At 32.8% G+C, this 7,500-nt stretch overlaps 1 protein-coding gene across 5 annotated transcripts in view; it reads left to right on the top strand.

Annotated features, from left to right (window-relative positions):
- The window catches only part of LOC136844316 (uncharacterized), a 303,767-nt gene that overhangs the window by 242,410 nt on the left and 53,857 nt on the right, over window positions 1-7,500 (top strand). The window contains exon 1 of one of the 5 annotated variants that reach the window (XM_067113291.1): window positions 139-262. The exons of 3 other annotated variants lie outside the window; for them this stretch is intronic. The gene's annotated coding sequence lies outside the window, so the exon portion shown is untranslated. Of the gene's footprint in view, window positions 1-138; window positions 688-7,500 lie in introns of those variants that run through there. One more of the 5 variants, XM_067113288.1, reaches the window with a different exon arrangement.

Here is a 7,500-nt window from a genome sequence, read left to right as displayed (position 1 = left end):
GATAGGGAGAGAGTATACGCGCTTGTTTGTTCACATGCGCGCGGGCAACGTAGGGTGGAGAGGGTACCAGGGGAAAAAAAAAAAGGGCCTTTGGCCTGAAACCCAGCAGCCAGCACCACACAACGATTTCCAGCAGTCAGTGTGGCTTGAACTCTGAGCGAGTAAGGTTGTGGCATTCGCTCGAGCGAAGCGTTTGTGACTCGCCCACGAACCGAGTTCGTGCAAGAGAGCATATTTGGATTCAAGATCTTGTGAATATCTGGTAGAGGGATTGAAAACCATGTCCTGTTGAAGTTTAGAATTATTATGAACTTTACTAAAAATGTCCAAACATTCGTATGAACAAGTTTGAAAGACTGTCACTTAAGAAATGAAGTTTGTAGAGAATCGAATTATTGTATGAAAGAAAACTGAGAGAAGCGGATGACACAAATAAAGGCAAAAGCAAACAGGAAGGTGGAAACAGAACGCAAACAATAATAAGGTTTGTTTACAAAAAGTTTTGTGGTGGGAAGAAACGATCAGATCACCTAATTCTGTTAATCCTCCCATTGGTCTCAGTTTGTTAAAAATGAGAAGTAACCTGCCTTGATGGCTCCGAAGTTATTTTGTGCTACTATTCCACTGTGACAGTGATCAAGGACAACAAGTAATTAGAGATTAACCAAAAAGTGAACTTCAGTTTGGGTAAGAATTTTAATTATATTCTGCTACAATGGAAATGTCTAATAAAGAAGTGTTATTATTCATGTTGCATACGTGTATATATATATATATATATATATATATATATATATATATATATATATATATATATGTGTGTGTGTGTGTGTGTGTGTGTCTGTGTCTGTGTGAGTGTGCATGTGTGCCTGTGTGTGTGTGTTTGTGTGTGTGTGTATGTATGCCTGTGTATTACCTTTCCAACTGAAAAATTTTTTTTATTGTAGAGACTTTATGAGTTATGAATACTTGATGCATTATTTTTCCGTGATTTATATTAGAAAAATAATTCGTTTTCAGCAGTGACCTATTTCTGGAGCTTTCCAAGCCTATATATCATAATGAAATGTGAAAAGGTGCAGGTATGAGCAGTTACTGCTCAAAATTTAAAAATAAAGATAAGAATAAAATGATGATAGCTGCTGATTATTTATAGACACATAACATATTGTTTAAATCAATTTTTTTTAACGGCAATACATGTGTTTATATATACAGTATAATATACATCTATATGTATGTGTGTATATATACATTTTTAGCTTAGGCACAGAAAGCATGGAAGTGGTCTGAGCTGAATTTATTGTCACTTGCTATTAAGTAATTGCATATATACATACACACACACACACACACACACACACACACACACATATATATATATATATATATATATATATATATATATATATATATATATATATATATAGTTATTATATTAGTTCTTGCTTTAGTTGCAGGACAATTCTGCAACCACTTCTTGCTTTAGTTGCAAGATCATTCTGCAACCACTTCTTGCTTTAGTTGCAGGGTAATTCTGCAACCACTTCTTCCTTTAGTTGCAAGGTAATTCTGCAACCACTTCTTCCTTTAGTTGCAGGATAATTCTGAACCAACTTCTCGCTTTAGTTGCAAGGTAATTGTGCAGCCACTTCTTGCTTTAGTTGCTGGAGAATTTGCAACCATTTCCTGCATTAGTTGCAGGATAATTCTGCAACCATTTCTTGCTTTACTTGCAGGGTAATTCTGCAACCACTTCTTGCTTTAGTTGCAGGGTAATTCTGCAACCACTCTTGCTTTAGTTGCAGGGTAATTCTGCAACCACTTCTTGCTTTAGTTGCAGGGTAATTCTGCAACCACTCTTGCTTTAGTTGCAGGGTAATTTTGCAACCACTTCTTGCTTTAGTTGCAGGGTAATTCTGCAACCACTTCTTGCTTTAGTTGCAGGGTAATTCTGCAACCACTGCTTGCTTTAGTTGCAAGGTAATTCTGCAACCACTTCTTGCTTTTTGTTGCTGGACAATTCTGCAGCCTCTTCTTGCTTTAGTTGCAGAGTAATTCTGCAACCACTTCTTGCTTTAGTTGCAGGATAATTCTGCAACCACTTCTTGCTTTAGTTGCAGGGTAATTCTGCAACCACTTCTTGCTTTAGTTGCAGGATAATTCTGTAACCACTTCTTGCTTTAGTTGCAGGGTAATTCTGCACCCACTTCTTGCTTTAGTTGCAGGATAATTCTGTAACCACTTCTTGCTTTAGTTGCAGGGTAATTCTGCAACCACTTCTTGATTTAGTTGCAGGATAATTCTGCAACCACTTCTTACTTTTGTTGTAGGATAATTCTGCAACCTCTTCTTGCTTTAGTTGCAGGATAATTCTGCAGCCACTTGTTGCTTTTGTTGCAGGATAATTCTGCAACCACTTCTTGCTATATATCTCGGACAGTTGGCATCAATAACACTTCGACTTATTCTTGCATGAGCTATGGTGTTTCTCAGATGCTAAAGCCCTTCCTTCTTCCAAGACTTTCAACGCCAATTACAAATGAGAAGCGTTTCGCTTCTCATTTTCACATGCAATGCACAAATATATGACTGCGAAGGTGCTTCTTGTTATTTTTTAATCTGAGCAGCTGTTCCTTGCTTCAATTTTATTTCGATACCATGAAAGAGTTGTTCCAACATATACACTATATATATATATATATATATATATATATATATATATATATATATATATATATATCCAAGCATAGTCCTATTTCCCTCAGAGAGCCACAAATCTATGCAAATACAGATCGTACGGAAAATGTCATATCATTTCTTAACCTTTTCACCGTTTTCCATTTATCTCATCACTCCTCTCACTCTCTCTCTCTCTCTCTCTCTCTCTCTGTCAGACAGTCGGGAAAAGTGAACCAAAAAAATACCTTTCGACCCTCCAACCCCAGTGACCTAGTTTACTCTTACGAAAGCGAATATAAGTAAAGGTCAGTGTTTGATTTCTGGCTATTACTTTTTTATTGCTCTCTCTCTCTCTCTCTCTCTCTCTCTCTCTCTCTCTCTCTACGTAAGTAGCTTTATTCACTTGACCTACTTATCTCCTCAAAACGTAATTTGGTCCCTAAATGGGAGTTTTTATTTGTAAATTTTTCTGCGTTTGAAGAATTGTTACTACGAGAGTTGCAATTAATCACTATGATATTGCCTGTTACAGTTCTTTTCATTATTTAAACCTATATATATGTATATACATAATTATATATATATACATAATTATATATATATATATATATATATATATATATATATATACTGTATATGTATATATATATATATATATATATATATATATATATATATATATACTATATAATGTATATAATGTATATATATATATATATATATATATATATATATATATATATACTGTATATATTTGCTCTAGATAAAACTATATAAATATTTGTATTCTTAGATAAAACTGCATAATTTGTATTATCTTTAGTACTAAATTATGCAGTTTTATTTAGAATATATATATATATATATATATATATATATATATATATTATATATATATATTGTATGTATATATATATATATATATATATATATATATATATATATATATATATTATTTGTTTAATTAAACTGCATATTTAGTATTCAGTTTCACAAGTCATATTTGAATCATTTGAAGATGGAATCTTGTTTTCCAGCTTCAAATCGAGAGCGCACCCAGAAATTCTAATTAGTGAATTGACGCAAGAGGATTTTTTCTGTCGCCGTGACTCCACCTAATAGATAATAATTAATAAGGAACCGAGTAATATCGTGATAACCATTACACCAGCAGTTACAATACGCTTGTTTACTATTCCATTCATCAACAGGAGATTATTCGATATTGCATTTATAAAGGAATATCAGGTATTACCATTTCGAATTTTGATGTGTACGTAAATGGAAAACATGGAAGGTTTTTAGAGCACGAATTATGACGTTTGATGATATTACGCTATCATATTTTCCTGCATTTTCCATGGGGGTAAGGGCATCCAGGCTCATGAAAACGAACGTTCCAAAAATAAAATAAGCGGGTAATGTGGAAAAAAATCCGTAAAATATAATTATTATACCAGTCATAAAAATAGCCGGTGTTTGAACAATTCAGAAACGAATTTTCAGTACGGGAAAAATGATAAAGATTGCTAACGAAACATTTTTCATAAGGGTTATTGCAAACTGTACGTGGGCCTTTATATCATGAATCCTGACACAGTCATAGTGAGCCAATATTACTAGAGACTGGAAATTAAAATGAATTCTGCTTTGCAACTTTTAAATTGGGTTTTGATTTTTAAGTTAAAAGAGGGATTTGTTCTCGGGAGGAATTTGTATTTTACTCCTTATGGAAACTGTCTTCGTTTGCTGTAATTAAAAGCTGATTATTTTTTCATATTTGTTTTTAGTCATTTTGGTTACTGCAGTGTTTAATCAAACTGAATTGTATAGAGATAGGCTGCAACGTGAATAAATATATATATATATATATATATATATATATAATATATATATATTATATAGATATATATATATATATATATATATATATATATATATATATATATATATATATATATATATATATATATATATATATATATATATATATATATATAGGCACTACTCCTAAGTTCCTACTTTAACCATTGGTTCACAGATGAGCCCCATATGGCCAAAGCGTTCAAAACAAAAGCAGTTTCATACACCAATACAGAATCTTCATTAGCCCGTCGTCGAATCCCATATTTCGTACTGAAAACTCACCTCTTTTTTGCACATTTTAATACACACACAAACACACACAGACATGCATACATATACATAAATATGATTATAATATCTCTGACACGTGATGTATATAATATCTCTGACATGTGATGTATATAATCTTATTTAACCAAAGGGAAATAAAAAAAACTGGGTATTATCTGTGTATGTACAAGTGATATATGTATATATATATATATATATATATATATATATATATATATATATATATATATATACATGTATGTATGTGTGTGTATTATTGTATATATATACACAGACATACACTGTATATTGCATGTTATATGAATCTCGCTCGCACTTCATACATGCGCAACAAGTAAGCGCACAAACACAGGTTTGGATTTCGGACCAAACTACAAGAGGCATTATGAGACCAGGTCTCGTTTTCATTCTAGTTGGGAGAAAACTACACTTTTCAAGAATCTTTAACTAGAGAAGAAACTCTAAAAATTGAAATGAAGTTGGCACTGTAAACAAAAAAAAAAAAAAAAAAGAGAGAATCCTAAGAGAATCATTATTTAGCCTGAAAACTCTGGACTACTCATTTTTAACGTCTCATTTTTCAGCTGAAAATCCCGGACATTTCTGAAGTGTCCATTTCAAACGACAGTTAATATGTAGAGAGTAAGGTGATGAATAAAAAATTCGAAAAAGAGAAATGAATTCAGGTGTTTTTTGGGCATCGCTTTTTCGTCGTGTATCCGACTACAAATTCTTAAAACATCATCGAAGCTTCAAAAAATTATAAAGTGCCTGAATGAGAAAGGTGGACTTCTACCTGGAAAATATGAATGCCAGTTATTAAGAGAGTTAATTTATTCCCTTTCCTCATGCTTCCTTCGAAATGTTTTGGATGAGCTGAGAATGGATTGTGTTTGGCTTAATTTTTCCTCGGTAGCCCTTTCAATCCGTGATACAGAGTTCTGAAACTTTTTATGTAAAATGTGTTGACATGTTTTGATTTGACAGAACATTTTTCTTAGCGTATATTTATTACTGTTTTAAATTATTATTATTATATATATATATATATATATATATTATATATATTTATATTATATATTTATATATATTTATATATATATATATATATATATTTATATATATTTATATATATATATACATTATATATATTATATTATATATATCATTATATATATATATATATATATATATATATATATATATATATATATATATATATTATATCCCCTGGGGTATATCTGCTTAATGGATATCAAAACATTATATGTTCTTGTGATAGGTCCTTTAGTTTCTACTAATGCACAGAACAACACACACACACACACACACACACACACACATATACACATATATATATATATATATATATTGTGGTTAACAATTCAAGTGTTTCCTGCAAAAGAGGGTGGATTTTAGCCATTTCAAAGCAACATGTACTGCTACATTCAGTCTTTAATTGCTGAAATGAGGGTGAACTTCGTGCGCAGAAAAGTTACAATGCTCCATGCTCGTCACCAACACATTGACGCCAAGCACGACACTGTGCCACTCGCCTTTGCATCTTGTATATCAAACACTTCCTCCCCAACGCCTCTTCCATCTCATTTACCTAGGAACTTCTCGGTTCACCTTTCAGATTTCGCCAAACTATTGTCTTCCATGCTTTCCACAGGACCGGCGTATCCCAAGACACAGTGATCCATCCTTTTGTTTATGGAAAATCTTTTCACTACAACTTTTTCGTATCTTAACATACTTCAGTCCAAGTGCTTCTCAGTTATGCACGTACACTCGACATAATTCATCCTTATAGCTTCAACTATTTATTTTTCATTTGCATTCAAAATTCACACTTTACTTCCAAAATGGAGAATGGGCTCAACAGTCTCCTCATACTTGCCGACTTCGACCTACTCAGCCATTCTTCCTTTCATCCAAACATTTTCCTAAGATCCTCCTACCTTCCAGCTATCATCCATTTCGTTTACTCTCAAATAACATCGATAATCAGCAACTCCCATTCTTTATCCATTTGCCTGTTTTTCTTATAGCCATTTACCCTAGAAACACACTCTTGCTGACTGGGGCGTTCAGTCCTTTCTAAGTATAAAACTTAGATTCATTAAACAGTTCCTCCAGCTTTCCCTCTCTGATTCTTACTGATATTTAGCCTTGCCTAGCTTCCATTTTCACTTCATCCATAAAGATATTAAATATCCATGGAGGGAAAACACTAATTACCACAGATCGAACTTTATCTCTGGAATAATTCACTTTGGTAATTCAGTCATTTATCGTCCCAATTCTGTAGCATATTACTTGCAGTACCATCAGTTCCTGATGCATCTCCGTTCTTCAGACTTTCAGCTTCCTTCTGACATCCTAAATGGTAACTTCAAATGGGAAACCTAAACTCACATTCAACTTGCATGATTTTAAACATGCATCTCATCTGTCCTCAGCAATCAACAAACCTTCCAAGGATGTGCCTGTGTTTAGTGCATGAAGAGTAATAAAAGAAATTGCTCTAGCATGAGATCTGACGTTACTGTAAGCAGAAGAATCAAGACTGAAATACATACCTGGTGCTAGTTGCTTTTTTGTAGCAGAACCTGTGTCCAGAATCGGTTGAGGCGCCCAATAATGTTTCACTACAAG

Source organism: Macrobrachium rosenbergii, chromosome 12 (assembly GCF_040412425.1).
Source record: "Macrobrachium rosenbergii isolate ZJJX-2024 chromosome 12, ASM4041242v1, whole genome shotgun sequence".
Taxonomy (NCBI): domain Eukaryota; kingdom Metazoa; phylum Arthropoda; class Malacostraca; order Decapoda; family Palaemonidae; genus Macrobrachium; species Macrobrachium rosenbergii.
Note: the sequence above shows the minus strand (reverse complement) of the source record. Positions and strands in the feature narration are given on the sequence as shown.